The 19,283-nt window shown below is 33.1% G+C and overlaps 1 protein-coding gene across 2 annotated transcripts in view; it reads right to left on the bottom strand.

The window, feature by feature from the left end:
• Positions 1-19,283, bottom strand: part of LOC135126863 (uncharacterized) — a 351,909-nt gene that overhangs the window by 248,578 nt on the left and 84,048 nt on the right. For both annotated transcript variants that reach the window (XR_010280143.1, XM_064053057.1), the window contains exon 2: positions 4,242-4,296. The gene's annotated coding sequence lies outside the window, so the exon portion shown is untranslated. The remainder of the gene's footprint in view (positions 1-4,241; positions 4,297-19,283) is intronic.

Genomic DNA, 19,283 nt, shown 5'->3' with positions numbered 1-19,283 from the left:
AAAACGTTGTATGATAGAATTTTTGGGTAGCCTTTTAACATCTTAATCATAACTTTAAAACATGCTGAAATTTTGTAGTTCGGGTTCCGTATTTTATATACATATGTCAAAATTAACTCCTTAGTTATCAAACTATCATTCGAAAAGTCCTTGACTATGAACGAACCTAAGAACATTGGGGGTGGTTGTGATTGGTGCGTAAAGTCTAAAAGGCTATAGATTTTGACATAATTCCAGGGTATGATAGTTGATAATGCTTTACATTATTTCGTGTAGATATTATTGTTATTAAATATTAATCATTTATTTTCAATATTTTTAAAAATCAGTTGCCTGGTTTGCATAAGCTAGATGAAAATCACCTCACTGAATTTAATTTTTTGTAGTCCTATACTGCAGATTTGTTACATAATATTTGTCACATTTGTAAGCCTCATTATTTCAGCCGGTTCAATTTCAAATTTTTTCTACGGTTTTTTGCCAATATTTACAGATAAAACACGGCGCATATCAAAACTCACTTCAATAATATCTACATTGTTAATTTACTACATAATTGTAAATTTGCTTCAGCCATATGTATAATTACAAAGAAATGATGTGACACATCATAAAGAAGAAACAAGAACAAATTAAAACAAATCAAAACAAAATATAACAAAATATATGTTACTAAACCGTGACATTGTTATAGAGAATACAGATTTCTTTCAACGAAGTAGTGTGTCAATTTAAATAACTTGAGATATGAAACGGATTTTAAATTTTCAAGTACATTGTCACCTACATACTTGTAATCCTTGTGTTTTTACGAAATAATTCTTTGTAGACACGATCTCCCATAAATATTTTATAAAGGGGAAGTTAATATGTTAGAATTTCTAATAGTTTTACATGACTTCCGTTGAAATATATTCACCATAATACAAATTATTATTATTCTATTTTGGGCAATAAATACGTCATGTGCAAACGAAGAGAAACCCCAGAAGCAAATTCCGTAGCGCAATTGTGGTTCAACTAGTTCATAATAAATCAGCAACAAATGTTCTATGCTGAATAAGTGTCTAATATTTCAGAGTAAACAGCAAGTTTTCGATAACTTACGAATAAGTTTCTCGCACTGTAAACTCCAGTTCCATCTATGGTTCAAAACTAAATTTAGAAGGTTTGCACTGGATGTTCTGGTAATGTAGATACGAGACGAATGTGTGAAATTATTAACACTAAATTGTTTTTTATGGAATCTGATCTAATGCACATATTTTTTTAAGAAAAGTGTGACATGACAATTATCGGTAAATCATCCGCATAGAATCTAATATGAGCACAATTATTATTACTTTGGCATAAATTTATAATGAAATAATTTGGGGCCAAAAATAGCCTCTTAACGAACTTCAAACATCATATATATCTACTTAAAATTTAATTTCTACTTTCCGAGCGTAAGCTAAGGAAGTATTGTGATGAGGTCCATCTGACGAACGGATAATTTTATGACTTTCCGACGTTTTATGACGCTTAGAGTGTAAACAAATAGGTCTCCCATTTCCCTCTATTTGCCGTCTGTTCGCCGTGTACCAACTTTTACTAGACAGATAATCTCCGAAACTGCCGGACCGATTTTATAGAAGGGTGAGCAGTATCGTGCAGATAGTAAAACGTTAACCAAAATTTGTCTGATCATCTCCACCAAAAATGTAATGGCAGCATCTCAAAATGTTTCATCGTAAACGCTATTTAAATTTCAGTAAATAGAATGCTTCTACAGGTGTGGTTTATAAATCCGTTTAGATTTTCCAACATTATCTGAAATTATTTGGAAGATTTGTTAAGGGATTTAGGGCCGGTCTTTTCACCTCCTGATAGAGTTCCTGATTATTTTTATCTACTAGATAATGTCAAATGGAGTCTTTTCACCACCTGATAAAATTATCTTCCAGATAAATAGCTCTTATTCGGCAGATACACTATTCGGAACTTTAAGTTCCGAATAGTCGCCTATTCTTGCTGATATCTGCCGGCGACAACCGATGGCACAGCGAACTTGCGCGATTGTTTCAAATTCACCTGCCCATTTCTGTCAAAGACGGTGTTTACTTATTAAACCGTAAGTGATTTTCTTGTAAAAAAAAATGGGTAAACGAAAAATTGAAAGCGAACAGAAACGGAAGAGAAAGCCAAATTCCACCAAGGCCGAAACAAACCGGCTTTTAACACAAATTTTAATATATAAAATAGTACGTTTAATATTTCGTATTTATCTTTACCTTGTGGCCCGATGTTGTAACTGCTTTTGAATTTCGTTAAACAATAATTCTACTGTGGCTTTTGAAAGACAAAAACGATTAAAAATCTCTTGGTCACTCCAAAAGTTGAAATAATCTCTCCTTTCGCGAACAATATATGTTCGAGGTGGATTTATTTCTTCAATCACATTTATTATTAATAATAAATATGCATCAAATAACATGTCGATACCTTCATAAGTTCATAGACATCCATAGCCCAACCAAAATAAAACGATAATATACGAAGTAAATGAGGTTATGTTAGCAGCGGTACGACTTCAAACGTCAGAAACTGTTGCAAACCCAGTTGCAAATAGTCTTTCTCTCTTATTCATATTACAATACCAATAGCTCCCACTCTCTCGCTTACAGCTGGACTAGCTGATTGTTATCGGAGACCCATGTCTAACAGTTTGAAAATGAAAAGACGGTACGAGCTTATTTAGAAGATAAGACCGCCAGGTAAAGTTATCGGAATGATAGTTATCGAACACTTTATCTGGGACATGAAAAGACCGGCCCTTACTATGTTAATAGCTGCCTGATTAAAGAGTGAAGATATCGGCAGTTTTTTTAGAGTTACCAGTGCGCATGTATATGTCGTAATTAATTACAGTACTATGATGTTATTTATATGACTACTTGCAATTATTGTTTATACACATTCCAAAAGGTTTTCTTATTGTTTTCATATGAATTTTGAAATAGATATTAACTTTTTGTCCCCTCTCACACTAGTCTAAAATGAATGCGTGTTGTTAATTTGTAACCTTCTAGCAGAACATTACTTAATATAGAATTATAACTGAATCATCATTTATTCAGTGCCTGAGAACAATGATGCATATAATTCCAACACGATTTTTCATGATTTATATTAGATATTTGCCTAAAATTACGATAACGTTGACCTAAATACCTGGTGGAAAAATTACTGCTCCCTTAAATTGAAAAAAAATCATTGCTTATGATAATTCTATTTTATGGTAATATGTTTGACTCAGTATAATTATAACAAACAAAAGTGTTAAATAAATGTAACACTTTAAAAGCTGATTACAAATATTCACGACGAAATAAAAGTAACAATAAAAACAGTTTTTGTTTATGTGCATTTTTTCCACCTCTAAATTGAATTTTCTTATTAAATTCAGAACACACATAACCCCAACAGTTTAATATTTTTATGAGACTTAAAGTGCTCAAAACAAGCTTCGGCGCAGAAAATTTTCTCAGAATGCTTTTACTTTCTATACACAGCCGTCGTTGCAGCTTTTATGAAGGCGTTAAACTTTAACAAACCAAAAAAAAAAGAAAACGTAGTCATCTCCTGAAAGTTGCATGGCTTTGAGTGGAAGTCGATAAAATCCCAAATACACTTCTGATTTAACATCCTTATCAATAAAAAGTTGCAGCCCCACAAAAAGTATTTCGATATTTCGTACACGAGCAAGCTTTACAATGAAATATATTCCAACTTTAAAAACTTCAAACAATCTCGCTCCACAAAAGAGGGCATTTCCTGGAGCAACTTCCGACATCCCCAAGGTGTAGTTTGACATGCATGTGAATTTATCAGCGACATAAAGAAACGGCAAATCACGTCCGCAACAAATTTTCATCTAACCTCGCCTCTTTTCGTAATGAGCGGATTTAGTGCTCATCCAAGAAGTTTGCGAAGAAAACTTTTGCGGACAAATCGCTTTAAAGACTCATTTTTTCGTTGTTATTAATTGCAGTCAAGCACTCTGCGCCAACAGAAGTTTAAGCTTGTTAAATCCGACTAGTTCCGATTATGATACATTTCCTTTCAACTCCATCATTAAAAGTTTGCCAACATCACAACGCTTAAATCGGTGAAAACTCCAGAAACAATAGGCTGAAGGCAGAGTCGGCAATATTTGTGCAAAATCGCCAATTTTTTATATAAACAAAATCACCGCCTACCGTCTAACAACTGCTGGCAATTTTCTTACGCCGCCATGCTCGAGCGGAGCCAAACCTGAAACAAGAAGAGAGTTTAGTGTGCAAATAAACATGAAGAGTCAAACTAGTTTAATACACGAGTGCTATCAGCGAATTTAGCGCTAGAGACTCGCTTCCAAGGTAAATAACACCAAGTCAGAACAAGCAATTTTGTTGAGTGACTTTCCGCCAAAAATAAACTCTCTAATTCCGAGTCTATTGGTTTTCCGAGCGCATCTCGATTTACATCATTTTATTTCGTGGCTCGACAAGTCTATTAAGATTAACAAGGGGAATTGCGAAACCTCAAACCTGAAGCACTAATCTTGCTGTTTTTCCATCACGCTGATTTGGTTTCCACATCGTGGCATCACGAGTGGTCTTTGTGTTTCTGAACCTCTTCAATCCGTAAATTTGCTAAAGTATCGCGCGCTTACTAATCCCAACGGTGTTCTTTGGAGAACTTGGCAAAGTTATGTTCAACTTAAAAACACTTTTTCCGATTTTTTTTCCAATTCTGTGGAAAGTGTTCGTCGTTCATGCTTATGAGACAATAAAAGTTTCAACAAGAACTCAAAAACAACAGGGTTTTACCGAAAAGAGTAAATGTAACTCCTGTATCACAACTCTTCGTTCTAAAATTAATTTGTAATAAATCTCGACAAGAAATGAAAAAAACAACTTTAAGAACTTTTTTTTAATAAACAGTAGCATGAACAAATTTATTCCAGTCTCGATAAAAATAAATTTATACGGAAAATATAAAAAAAAACATCCAAAGTTTAATTAGCCCGAACTTGCCTCGAGTCTGAAGCACAATAAATGATGAAGGATATTTTTTATTTAATTAAAAATGTTTAATACTCGATGTAAAAAAAGGGTGTTATAACTCTGAAGGCTTTGTGTGTCTGTGGTGTTTGTGTGCACAGTAAGTAGCTTCAAATGAATGAACCAATCTCAGTGCGGTTTTTTTTTTTTGAAAGCTGGTTTAATCAGGATGCTTCTTGCTGTGCTTTATAATTATCACTTCAGATATTTCAAAATCATCAGCGCATAACATAGTTGGTGTATAGGAATTAACTCGGCTCGCGCGAAGTTAGGAATAGCGCGTCTAGTTTTTTAGAAATAATTATAATTTCCTGATTCTAGCAATTTTCAACTGGATGTTGTCCGTAGAATTAGGCTAATTAGAACTGAAAGAAAAGTATATTCCAAGACAATAGTTTTCTGTGGAAGCCAATTACTTTTAATACATAATTTCAGAAACAGTAATTTTAAAAAATATATATCTTTTATAGTGGGATGAAAATTACATAACCTAATTTACTAACGTGAAAGGAAAAACATAGGGACTGTATTTTTTAACGATTTCTGGGCCATTTCTTAAAGTTTGCATATTGTAAACATTTTTTTCTCCAATAAAATGATGGTCCAGAAACTATAAAATGAATTTCATTACGCGACTAGTGAAATAATATTGAAGATTATATAACTCAAATAGCCGTCATAATAAATGATTTGATTATCATGTAGGTCACAAATAATAGTTATTAACATACCTAGGAATGTTATGGCTTTTATTACAGCCGCAGATGTCAAGTTGAAATGTGAGCTCGAAGAGCGAGCATTTTAAGACATCTAAGTCTGTTATGGGCCATAATAACATCCGTGGTCTGTTCAATAGTTTATCGGTTTCACGTGACCAACTTCCAATTTTTGTGCATTTACTAAAAAAAATCAAAAATTCTTACGTTTATTGAAGTTTTTTACCTTAAAAATCAATCATTTTGCAAGTTGGCTGCTATAGTTTTTTTATCGCAAAAAAAATATTTTCGTAAATTTTAATACATTCTAAAATGAATGAAACGACTGAACCTGTTTTACCTGAAAACGTGGTGGAAAGTTCTGAAGAAGCTTTTCAAGCTCATATTCCAACATTTCCAACCAAGTCGAAAGTAAGATATGAAAAATGTTATAGTGACCGACACTGGCACCAAATTAATAATAATAATTGTGCAGAAATAGTTAATGAAAATGTTCTTCTGGCGTATTTTCAACAGCTTGTATGTTGAAGACCCACCACTGACCCGGAAAAGACCGGCATTCAGGCAATACTTCTATCATTACGGGTATTAAGACCAAGTAATGATATGGATTGATTAGATTAACAAAACTACTTTCGAGATTCTAGATACAAATTAGTCTGCTGTTATTCTCTAATCTCACCCCATCCCCAAAAGTCTAGCGTAACTACCGATCATTTATCCGCGCATCACTTGGAAAGTGACCTACACTACTCTGGCCTACTGGTACTAAGTAATCTAATCTGACTGACATGATCAGACTGTTCGAGAAACTTACGAACAATATGACATGTTCCTAACAAAACAGCTTTTTGAATTTTGACAATTATTGAATCATTCAAATGCAAAGACTTTAAATTCTCAACTAAGCTATTTGGGACTACACCTACATTAGAGATAACTAAGGGTAGAATTGATTTTTTTTTAAGATTCAACATGGATTTCATTTCTATCGATAATTATTGTAGATATTTTGAAATCTTGGTGTGGTATGTTTGAATAATGTTGTTTGTGTTAGGAATAGCAATGTCAATGAGAATGGCTTCATTCGTGTGTGTTTTGATATGATGCCTGGTCTGTTAGCTGTAATGTTTAAGTCTATAAGTATTGTGCGATCCCAGTATAATTTATATTTGTTATTTTCAAGGAACGGAGATGGAATGTAAGTGTAATAGGGTGTCGTGTCTTCGATTAAGTTCATAAGTGTTGCTAATTCTTTGTGAATGATTTTGGCTGCGTTGTCCTGTCTAGCTTTGTAGTCAGTTTGTGCCAGGATGCTACAAGAGGAGATTATGTGCTGGATCGTTTTAGGTTTTGCTTTGCAGAGGCGACAGCAGTCGTTTCTTATATTCGGATCTTTGATGATGTATTTTCTGTAATTCTTGGTATTGATTACTTGGTCTTGAATAGCAAACACAAATCCTTATGTTTCGGCATACAAACTTGATTTTTTTAACCAAATCAATGACATCTTCTTGTTGACATGAGTTTCTTCTAAGTCTTTGTAGAATTTTCCATGTAGTTGTTTTTGTTTTATCCCACTTATTATTTTGTCTATTGTGTGGGAGGTGTAAATTTCTTCGGTGTTCGACAGATTTAAGGGTGTGTGGTTCAAATCTGCTCTTGTGATGGTGCGAAACATTTCATTTCTTTCTGCTCGTTTCAAGAAATACTTCTTCAGATCTGAGATTTGTCTCTGATATAAGTTTTCTAGGTTCTGGAAACACCTTCCTCCATTCTGTCTTGGTAATGAGAATCTTTCAATGGACGATTTTGGATGATGCCTTCTATACTGTGTGAAGATTTTCCTTGTTGCGATGTTTAAATTTTCAAGATCAGTTTTGGACCATTTAATGACTCCAAAAGAATATGTTAGCAGTGGAACGTAGAATGTATTTACTGCTTTCACTAAATTTTTTCCATTTAACTATGTTTTCAATATTAATTTTAATCTCGCTAGGTATTGATGTTTCAACTGTGTTTTCGTTTTGGTATGATTGATGTGGGAGGATTGACAGAAACCCAGATATTTGTATGTATCATTTCGTTCTTGGGCTTCGATTATTTCGTTATTCTGGGTTATATGTGGTATTTGGTGTTGGACGCCTTTTCTGATTGCTTGGGTCTTACATTTCTCAATACCAAAAGACATACCAATATCACCGGAAAACTGTTTAGTCAGATTTAATAGGTTTGTTAACTGATTTTGTATACTTGCATATATTTTTATGTCATCCATATACAGCAAGTGACTTATTCTGTTTTCTCTTTGTTTGTTAATTCTTATATTGAACCCATAATTGCAGCTGTTTAGGATATCGGAGAGGGGATTTATTGCTAAGCAGAACCATAACGGGCTAAGAGAATCGCCTTGAAAAATTCCTCTTCGGATCATTATTGGATATGACTGAATTGTTTGTTCATTTAAGGTTATTTGGAGGGTGGTCTTCCAAAATTCCATGGAACATTTGAGAAAAGTGTAGGTTTTAGTATCAATTTTGTATAATTCCAGAATTTTGCATAGCCAGGAATGAGGAACACAACCGTAAGCTTTCTTAAAATCAATAAAAGCAGTATATATGTTTCGGTTTTCTTTTCTAGCTTGTTCACAGATGATGGAATCTATAATTAATTGCTCTTTGCAACCAAAGGATCCTTTAATACATCCTGTTCTTCATTAATGATGTCAGAGTTAAAACAGTGTTAATAGATTTTTTGTGTAATGCATGAGGTTAATATTTTATAGATTGTCGGTAAACATGTGATAGGTCTTGATGGATTTTTTGTGTCGTTATCTTTAGGTTTTAGATATGTTACACCATGACATAAGAATGTTGGAAAGGAGGATGGGTCAAGAAGAAACTGATTTAAGTGATGTAGTAAATGAATATGTACACAATTTAATTTTTTTATCCAAAAATTATGGATTTTGTCTGGTCCTGGTGATTTCCAGTTGTGTGTCTTACTGATGGTATTTATTAATTCGGTAAGTGTTATCTGATGATGATGATCATTCAATGGTGTAACTGTGGATAGTTTATGGGATATATGAGGAATCCATTTGGCAGATTGGTTAAATTCAAATTCTTGAGACCAAAGTTTTGACCAAAATGTTGTTACATCCTGTGAACTTGGAAGTTCACCGGATAATTGAGTTTTGCTTGAATTAGTTAAATATTGATAGAATACTTTTTCGTTGTTTAAAAATTTAGTGTTATGAATTTTTCTGAGATGTGATTGTTTGTATCTTTTAAGTCTTTTGCTATATAAGGAAAGCTTTTGTAATAGGCTATCTTTAATTTGGGATAGTGTTGTGTTGTATTCATCGTAATCAATTTGATGAAAATTATTGTTGGTCAGTATCGAATGCATACATGTCATGATATGTGGTGTTTTAACTCCTCTAAGGTACTGTGTTATTTGACCTAGTTGTTTTCTAATGTTATTAATTTTATAATTTAACCGTGTTTCCCAATGAGGGGTGGAGGGTATATGATTGGTGTTTGTATTTATTATGTTATCTTTACTTGTGTTAATTTGAATACAAGTTAAAGCTGCACAGTAGATAATTGTATGAAGTTTTTCAAAAGAGGTCAAGTTTGTGAGATATTTTGGTAAAATGAAGAAGTTCATTATTTCTACAATTGCCAGAAACTTTTTAGAATAACACTGGCGGGGAAGTGAATGTCTATCATTTGGTTTTAATTTAGAACATGTTTTGAAAGTTAATTTAAATTGGTCTTCAATTTCATTTTGGAAATTAATGTGAAATTTAAAATTGTTGTTTACAGTTTTGATTAATGTGTCTTCGGTGTTGTAGTACGTGTTTTGTAGATTATCTGGGATGTTAATTTGGTTTTGAACTGTTCTTGATAAATTGTTAAGTGATTTGTCAGTTAATGTCTGGGATCTGTTTGATAGGATTTGTGTTATGGTTGTGATGTTATTTTGAGGTGTTTTGTTTAATAAATCTTTAGTAAATGTGTCAGTCGGTGTCTGTGATGTATTTGATAGACTACTGTTACTATTTTGTGGTATAATTGGGATCTTATTTTGAGATGTTTTTGACAAATTGGTGACAGATGTGTCAGTCAGTAATGTATTTGGTGGTTTGTTGTTGATATCTTCAGGAAGTGGATTAATGGTTTTGGAAAGTTAATTTTTTAATTGTTCTGGACTAAGTTGAGGTATGTAGTTATTTTTAACTATAGCTCTACGTTGATCTGCTAAATTTTGAGTGGTAACTGTAAAATTTGGGTACTCACGGCTGAAGGCTTCGTGTAGAGCTGTACGATAATTACTTACATCAGTTTCATTGTTTGTAATTTTATAATATAAGCGCATAATATGTAAATTCATGTCTAGAGACCACTTTTTACGCTTTTTTGGTTCTTCTCGTCTTCTAATGGTCTGAGGCTGATTTGTCTGAGAAACATTGTATTTAATGTGGAGTTTTATTTTATTACGTATGTTTAATTGATTTTTACTCCACGAAGCACAATTCTTCATCTCTGTGGGTATATTATTCGATGCTACGATATAATCAATATCAATAAAAACATAGACATGTGGTAAAAAAACAAAATTTTTGAGAGTGATAATCTGAAAATTTTTCTTTAGGACGTACAGAATGATCAATATATTGCTATTACTTATAATTTTGATAATAAAGGTTCATCAAATAATTTGTTTTCTGTATTCTAAACATACATGTTACAGTACCAATATGTCATTTTACATTACAAATAAAGTTATAAAGTGCATTACAAGCCAACTTTTGTGAATGTTACGGACCTTTTTACATCCTGAAACCGATAAATAAAATTTCAAATACATGTTATTGAAAGAAATTGACAGTCTATAAGGAGAATTTGGAAGTTATACAACTTCAGACTTCTAATGGGCGCCGATCGGAAGTGAAAAAACATGACCACGGTTTTTCATGTTGGTTACCCAAAAGATCATTCTCAATATTTTTTTCATCAAAATAAAAAAAATGCAGTGCACCTCATTTGATGTCTTCATAGGGAACAACCCTATTTAAGCAGTGCTAATATTATCAGTAAAACAGACATGATGTTTGTGTCAAATGATATTCCAGCGCTTACTCTGAGTGATTTTTCAGTTGAACACCCGTTACTAATTACCACAGTGTATAATGTTGCTTAAAACGAATAAATTACTTAATTCCTATTTAATTCATGGTAAAACATTTTTGATTTTGTATAGCATTAAACTCAAAATTTAAGTACATAAAAACGTTATCAAAGCCATTAACCAACACCAATGTTTTACATTTCATATCTTCTCATCTTCTGTGACACACTAGCATTTGAAAATATTCACCATTTTGCTACAAACACATCATCCTCTTGTCTTTTCATTTTCAAAAATATTCTGAAACACATCTTGATTTTTGTTATAGCAGTAATTCATAACTTCCTTCATTTGTTTGTCTACGTTCTCCATTCTACACTTACAAACTGATTTTTTTATGATATCCAAATGCAGAGAAATTGAGAGAACCAAGCTCTCTTAATGATCTAGAAGAAAAGCGGACCATTAAACTTCTGTGAGAAATCGCAATTGACACTGCTACATTACATTATTAAATTTAATTGGATCTAAAAAGATTTCTAAAAGTGATGAGAATCTTCAATATTCCATATTCGAAAGTTTTGTGAATTCAAATATGTAGCTGGGTTGAACCTTGATTGACCGCTACAAATGTTAAGTTCAACAAATCATGATTCTTTAAATTGCTCTCAAACTAGGTGCAGTTTTGTGCGCGTGTTTCATAATTAACCTTATAAACTGTGGTAATTTTTAAGGTATAGGTACATGTTGCCATTCTTTATTTCAAATCACGACAGGTTTTCGAAAAGTGGATCTTAATCCACGAACCGCACCAACCCAGTACATATTACAAATTACAGATTCGTTTCTGGCTCAAATGACTACTTGCGCTAAAAATAAACCATTTAAGCAGTGGTCAGTGATGCGCAGGAGGTATCAACGGATTTTAAAAATGCATGGCCTACTAGATATTAAACATTAATGAAAGTCCTGTATTTAAAGACTAGAGTCAAAATAGTAAAGGAATAATAATATAATTACCAGATATACAAACAAAACACACTTTGGTAATCGAAATTCCAACTAATATTTATATGGTCGAGTCAAATATTTAAAACTAAAATTGCTATTTTATTTTACGTGCTATGACTACGCATGCCTTTATAAGCACATCATAAATGTTCATTCACACGGCCACTTATCATTTGAGTTGGATATAAAGTAAGGGTGGAGTACATCTTATACAGTATATTAAGAGATATATAATTTGTTACGAAAGTGTCAAAATTTTGAAGTAATACTACAAATACTAAACCTTCTCCTAACAAAGAAAATTCTAGCTGATCGATATCAGCGCCCACCTGCGAGTACAATCACATCAATAATAAAAAATGTACAAGGGTTGTAATAATTCGATAAACTAGTGAAACATGTTTAGCACCAGTACATGTCATGAAAGTTTATGTAGGCAAGTAGAACTTAACCCCCATCACGTTTTTCCCACTACATTTTTCTTGTGATTGGTAGATTATTTCGTTGTTCAGTTGTGAGCAATTACGTAATTTTCCTTAAAAAACTGCTTTTTAAACATCAAATTCCGCATTTATCTCGCCAGACTAAATAGAAGCTTAGCATCAAACTGTTTATTTTGAAGGCAACAGGTATCAAAACATGGAAGAATAATATTTACGTTTTTGTCCTTACACAACACCGCCAACTCATCTACATATTTACAGTCTAACTAGCGTTTGCATTCATTAACTGTTGTCAATTTTCCCATTCGTTAAAAAAAAAACGGGAAGTGCCACATTTTATCCCTCGTCTCTTAAAAATAAAGTGAGGGTGAACACTTACTTAGTTCAATAACGTATTGATTTTATTTATATATTGATCTGACGTGCTTTTTAAACCGATGTGGGTTTAAACGAATGGAATAAAATACTTAACTTATACGTTAAGAGGTACGGCGCAGGATAATTGTTTATTATTATAAAAATTTGTAGGTATTACAAATTATTGCATTACTACACCACACCTCGATTAGGCTAGTTTGGTAGCTGCTACCTGGATAGTTAAAATAATGATTAATGGTTATAATTTTCTAAAATTTTTAATAACTGTACTATATAAAACGTAAGATTTATAATATATAAAATGACCGTGTCAAGAATCTCATGTAGTCACCTCAACAGACATATTTACTCACCTTACTTACATATTTTATTTTCACTAAATATGTTTATGCTTCTTTGAATACGAAAGTTGTAACAAGTTGTTGATTAAAAAACGTCTTGGAAAGTTTATCATATTCTAAGCTGCAACATCAAGAACAGAGGTCACATATCTGCGGCTCCAAGGTAGTGAAAATTCACTTGTTAGCGGTTCATTTAATCTTTCACTAATCACATTTAATGTGGGATTACTCAACCTAACGTCTTTATATTAATTCCATCTGTTTACGTCGCTTATTAGGGTTACAAATTAATTCTGTGTTAAGTCACAGTTCAAAGCATCGCCCCCGTCGGACTGGAGTTCGCAACATCTTACGATTGTTGATTGAGACCCAGTTTAAACAAATAAAAATCTGTAAAATTATTTACATCCAACTCTCCAACTGTTTGAGTACAACATAAACAGCGTACACTTGGAGGCGTATTTTAGTACAGATTTTGTTAAGAATTATTTTAAATGACTTCACCAGGTTTTTTTGATAAATATATTAATTTTGACATCCACAATGTAATACAGCGGCCTAAATTTTAACGTTAAATCGTATTGGATGATGTTATAAAAGAATGAAAATTTTGATTCCGTTTAATTTTCACCGCGCTAAAAGTACAGATTAGTCCTTGTCAGTCATTTTTAACATACTGTTAAAAGGTTTATTTAGACTATGTCAAACTTTTTTTAAGTTATTGATAATTAAGTAGGTAGCAATACGGTTTTTAAAAGTGGCCTATCAATGAATTGTCATGAACAAAGTTTAACTTCGGTTTCTCTCTCTTCACTGAATTTTTCATTCTCTCGTCCTTCACTTCCTGAAGATGCCAAAACGTCAAAACGTTCCTTAAATTTCAGACGGTTCAAATCCACAAAACGTCTTTATATCAATTACTCTGGCTGTTAAAACCTCCAAGTCCACTACATACATATTTATTTTGACTTATAGGAGCTGTCATATAAAATCCGGAAAATCTAATTTTGAACCAAAAATGTTAATAGTAAAAAAAAATTAACGACAGCTTAAAAATATCTTAACCAGGTTAACATGTTAATATTAAAAACCAAAGTATTAATGTGGATACTTATTCTTATTCTTCGTCATTCACTTTACAATTACAAATATGTATATTAATTTCTTCTTCTTTCAAACGTAAATGGATATGATTGACATAAATCCGAAAGTTCTATCTATATCTTGCAAAATACACAACAACACTTTCAGTTATTTCACTTTAGTGTACCATTTACTGTGATGATACCACTGTATATACGTACACTCCTGTTATCCAATAACTGGAGGCGTAAGTTAGAAAGCGATTAGCCGGTGCATTTAAACCGAGACAAAGTTTCTCCATAATCAAATGGAATTAATTCGAATCCTGTGAGCATTTGCCCTGTTGGAATATCTCATTTTGGTGGCAGCTGTGTCTCTAAACAGATTAGAACGCGTCTGAAAAACAACAGAACTCTCACGTATAACAAGCTCGGGGGCTCTGCGATGCGTGGCGGCTGTGCTTTATTACATTTGCTGCTCCACCTCACGCTAAATCGCTTTATCTTACTACGGAAGACATGGCATAGGTCCATGATATTTTACACAGATTTATCACAATTATTTTACGATGCGACTGCAGGATGAATTTTTTTTCTCGTGAAAAATGTAAAGTTTTTTTTAAGCAGTCCTCTTGGCCGCTTTAAAAGTACGACAGATGGCAGGGAGTGAGGAATTTTTGTTTGTTTTGTCTATTCATCAGGATTTTCGGCGAGAAGAATAAATGCAAGAAGTAAATCTATCGATTATTCTAAACTTAAAAAAATATCTACCACTTAAAACACATTTTTCTAATATTTTTTAGCGCTTAGTGAGAGCTAACATCAAAATCATGCTTCAAATGGAACTTGCAGTTTACAGTTGATGTGTCACAAATTATAAAATTAAATTTGAGATAGAATCTGTGTCTCATCGCAGAAACATCGTCCTAAAAAGTCGCTGGTTCAAATTCAGAATGATGGATGATTTCACTTTACAGACTGCACACTCTCTAAGTTTACTTTTAAAGTTTGTGTCATGTCAGACTGCTCCAAGATATAATACGTTGCAGTTTTTCATTTTCCAGCCAATGAAATATAAGCTCTTCTTGACCTACATCAAGAATGTTCAATGCAACATCAGAAATGAAGACCCTTAAAACTCGATAGGTACAAAGTAATGACTGTATGCAATTTTTGTATTTTTATGTATATGATAGGATCGGCTACTTCATTTTCTTGGTTTTAATTGCTCATTAAAAAAGATTAACATCACAATTGTAATTCTATCAGAAAATTTTATATGTATTTTATCTTTATTTTAATTGCTCTGAGCAAGCATTTGAAATGGATTTTTATTCTACAATTTTTATTAAATTATTTTTAGAATATCTTTTGACTTGCAACTGCTCAAAAAAGTAATTAGAATGGGGTCATTGATGAACACAAAATCGAAGATTGTAAAACACCACAGTTGTGCGAAAATTTGGATGTCTAGGGTAAAACTTCAGTAATATGTTATTTTACGAAATTTAACCCTGCAAAATGTTGAAGTGATTCTTAACATATACATAAAATTTAACAACGATCGTTCCAGTAGTTTTGAAGATTATCTGTCTAATTAAAATCGACACACAGATGGAAAAGGATACCCATTTTTTTCGTATTCTTGGGGTCATGGAACGTCGAAAAAACATGAAAGTAGCCGTTCGCCGAATGCTAGCTTACTCTTGTGAAGTAGAAAGATACACATTTCAAAACAGTGTGTGTCTGCCTAGCAACAATGTAATTAACTAACACAATCACACTGATTTTGAAATGTTTCAGCACACAAACCTTCAAGAGAGTACTTACCAATTAATATTAATCTCGGAGCGGTTAAGTTATTATTAATAATGGATTCGGAGGTTTTCAGCCAAAGTCATTGATATAGAGATATAGAAAAATATACAGGCAAAAGCTTTGATGTCACTTTGTTATTATTTACCAAAGTCCCTATTTCGTATTCGGTATCCATTATTTTTCAGATTCTATCTCAGGATGGTAAACTGGAGATTCTAGCTGACTTGGTAGAAAAATGCCTGACATCCACATACTTTGTTTTCCGCTGTGAATTCTATCAACAGATACACCTCTTTCTCTAGTAGTTCCAAACATTTTCATAGAATTCTATGAATAAATCGCTTCAGAGTCGTCAGATTTGAAACCCAAATTATGGCTTCGATATGTGGACGATACTTTTATTATTTGGCCGCATGCCAAAGACACACTTCCAGTCCTCTTAAATTATCTTGATGTGTTAAGAGCAGGTTTTACTCAAGTCATTCATTCGTTTCTCGGACTGTGAAGTCATAGAGTTCTGAGGGACGTAAACATTTTCGAAGGGAGAGGTGAATCTTAGTCACAGCGTACACAGAAAGATTCAACTTAGTTCGGGTACCGTCGTCGAACTCCGTGTCCTAAGTGAAGAGGGAAGGAAAGCCGGCATGCTGGCAAAGATATCACGTAGGGCCAGGCGGTCGAAATTTAAACGCTGCTCTACCCCGGCAGGCCAGTGGCTCGCAGCCGATGTTACGTTTCGCAGAGAAAATTACGCGAAGAATAATGTTAACGGAATGTCAGTTGATGATTTTAAAATCCATATCCTCGAAATAAGAGTAATAATAATTCTAATAATGTTCAGGTGTCCGTCTCCTTGACAGTAAAACTATTTGTGTGAATTATCAAAAATAATACACAACTGGAAAGCGAGAAGCGAGCAAGACAAGGCTGTAGCGATCGGCACTGCGGGCCGATAGTGGGGATAAATAAATTTCGACCGCCCAGCTGTAGATATCAGTTTCAGACTGGTGTAGATGTTACCACTTGAAGGCTCAAGGTTACGGATAAGTTAGTCAGGATTAAAAACACAGACGTATATGAGAGAACATAGTGTTGACAATAAAATTTAATTATACATACGATTTAACATGTTAAAATTTAACATATTACATAATAATAATTTAACATAAAAGAATCTGTTAAATAAAAACTATTCTTAAAAGGTTCATCTTTTTCTATTTAGAAGAACAAAATACCAAAACGACCAAGTGTACATGAACAGTAACAAAAAATAAAAAAAAAATAACTCTGTCATCTATACCTATAGTAAGATGATTCCCTGTTTCCCAGGCGTTTAATCTGTGATAGCACATAATAATTCTAAAGTATAAAGACCGAAAATTACTTGTTTAATAAAATCACCAAGCTAACATACAAACGGAAGCGGGAACTATATTTTTCGTATTCTGGATTCGATGAAACATGGAGAATGCCTTAAATTAATCACACGTTCCATTACTCGGAAAATTGAAAAATAATTCGTCGCTGCAGCACAGTACAACATATCCAACTTTTTCAAAAAAATTCTAAGACTTGATTTTGCAACTATTATTATTTTTTTACGATAACCCCTGTAAATTAAATAAAAGATCTGTATATAATGTTAAAATAAAGCTAAAGAAGCGTGTTATGTTTCTGTCTCAAGTTAATGTTTCCATTACAAAATTTCCTGTTAACGTCATCAACATTTTTGCAAAAACACTTAATATATCAATGTGAATAGGTGCAGTGTAATACTAATAATAACAATACTACAATAAAATAATAAGAAATACTCGGAGATTATCTGTCTAATAAAATTTAACACAGAAGGCGGACAGACAGACAGACGTAAATGGGAAACCTATTTCTTTGTACTCTAGGAATCATAAAACGTCAAGAAAACATAAAAGTAGCCATTTAGTGAACAATTTTTGTTGACCGTTGTTTGTTTATTCTCTTAGTGGTAATTTTCTTTTGTATCTTGAATCTATTAGTTCAGGTAGTATATAATTCATATAAAAATTCCTTAGTTTTGGTTCCATTTTTGTGTTCCAGAATTCTGAGTCTTTTAAAATAATTTCAGTATGAATATCATCGGGTGTCCAGACGGCAAAAATACAATAGCTTTTTTTTGTTACTGCTAACTGCCCTTGTACTTGATAATAATAAGAATGATCCCTTTTTAAATCCAATCGTTCTTTATTTACGTTGTCATCCTCCAATGTAACAATATTGCAGAAATTTATTATTTTTGCCTTGGTTGCCTCTAAGGGCGTTAAATTTTGGGCCGTATATGGACATTTAATTTCCACAATGCCGCTTGTTCCTCTTACCACGCCATCTGGAGAAGCTGCAAAATATGGTTGAACTGGAGAAATGAACAAACCACATTCATCGATTGCAATATTCAGTTTATTCCCAATATCTTCTCTGGCAGTCTTTTCCATCTCATGTCCATATCTTGTTGCGTCATTGAAATTTGAATAGAGCAACAATTTGACAACATTTGCTCTGTAGGTGTTTTTTCTTAACTTGCAAATTCTGCCAAAACGTTTGAGTCTTTCACTTTGCCATTTAATACTATCATTCTGATTTCTTGTTTCAATCTCTATTTTATCTATATCAGCTCCTAAAGTCTCCAAAAATGTTTTTTTGTGGTTTTCAAATTCTGCATCATCTATATCCACTACTATATTTTGCCTGCCGTAGTCAAGGTCGGGTCCAGAAATTTTTTGTTTGTTTTTTTTTGCAGGATATTGTAAACGTTTCGCGCAAGCAATTTGACGTCTTCGGGCGATATTGTGCGCATATTTTTTAGTAAATTGGCCTGGACTCTTACCACAAATACTTTTATTCATATTTCGATATAACTCAGTTCGGTTGTTATACGAAGCAACTGCAGCTTCACATCTGGCAGTATATGAATCCCTCTGTACAAAATTGCACCTTTTACCGCCAACAAATTTAGCAACAACCGAATTGTAATGTTCTGCGTGATTATTATTGACATTATATATTAAACTATCTACATGATTCAGAAGATTATTTTTTATGATTTTTGACGTGACAACGTCTTATAAATCGATGGAGCCGGCTGCACGCTCGAAAAAGCATGACTCATACCGTTACTGTCACGTTCCATGTAAGGCTTGAAGTGCAAGCGAGAACGCGGAACGAGCGACAAAGAGGCACAATCGGCCTTCGCGTTCGGCAGCGTTCGCCATCCGTCTCTCTCCTACTTGAGTGAGCG

The sequence above is a fragment of the Zophobas morio genome, unplaced genomic scaffold (genome assembly GCF_036711695.1).
Source record: "Zophobas morio isolate AGI-343-1 ecotype UQ-CSIRO unplaced genomic scaffold, CSIRO_AGI_Zmor_V1 ptg000011l, whole genome shotgun sequence".
In the NCBI taxonomy this organism is placed as follows: Eukaryota; Metazoa; Arthropoda; class Insecta; order Coleoptera; family Tenebrionidae; genus Zophobas; species Zophobas morio.
This window is presented reverse-complemented; position numbering and strand designations above follow the sequence as displayed.